General features: G+C 45.5%; 1 protein-coding gene across 3 annotated transcripts in view; it reads right to left on the bottom strand.

The window, feature by feature from the left end:
* The window catches only part of ACLY (ATP citrate lyase), a 45018-nt gene that overhangs the window by 20203 nt on the left and 24154 nt on the right, over positions 1-661 (bottom strand). The gene's annotated exons all lie outside the window — the stretch shown is intronic.

Raw genomic sequence — 661 nt, 5'->3', positions numbered from 1 at the left:
AGGAGTGGGGAGCAACTCTTGGCCTTGTCACTTATGACTGAGGGGCCGTGGGCAAGTCCTTTCCCTTCTTTAAGACTGTTGCCTCATCCGCAAAATTAGGAGGTTGGACTAGTTGACCTCAAAGGTCCCTTCCAGCACATCTTTGAACCGATGAACTCCCAATCCAATGGAGGAGCAACAGCTAGCATTCACCTGGAGCTTTAAAAAGGTTTGCAAAGTCTTTAACTTTTATTACCTCCTTGAACTCTCACAACCACCCTGGGAGGGAGGTGCTATTGTTATCCCCATTTGACAGATGAGGAGACTGAGGCTGCAGGCAGGAAACCATTTCCCTTGCCTGTGGGTAGGACAGATCCTTTCCCAGAATGGCTCCCCACAGATATCTCTCTTGTGCAAAGATTTAAGTCAATATAACTCCTATTTATCATGTACTTTAGTCTACAAAGTCTTTCCTCACAAGAACCCCAAGTAAGAGGTGATGGATGATACATATATTGTTATCCCCATTACATGGATGTGGTGTGGTGATTGAGGCTCAGGGAGATTAAATGCTGGTTCAGCATCATGGACCTTATAATTCCCTTTGCCAGGGTACAAGGTACATGCATGTACACATGTATGTGTACACACACACACACACACACACACACACACACACACA

Source organism: Vombatus ursinus, unplaced genomic scaffold (assembly GCF_900497805.2).
Source record: "Vombatus ursinus unplaced genomic scaffold, bare-nosed wombat genome assembly UNPS02014797.1, whole genome shotgun sequence".
Taxonomy (NCBI): Eukaryota; Metazoa; Chordata; class Mammalia; order Diprotodontia; family Vombatidae; genus Vombatus; species Vombatus ursinus.
The sequence above is the reverse complement of the archived record's forward strand: the minus strand, read 5'-3'. Positions and strand labels throughout refer to the sequence as shown.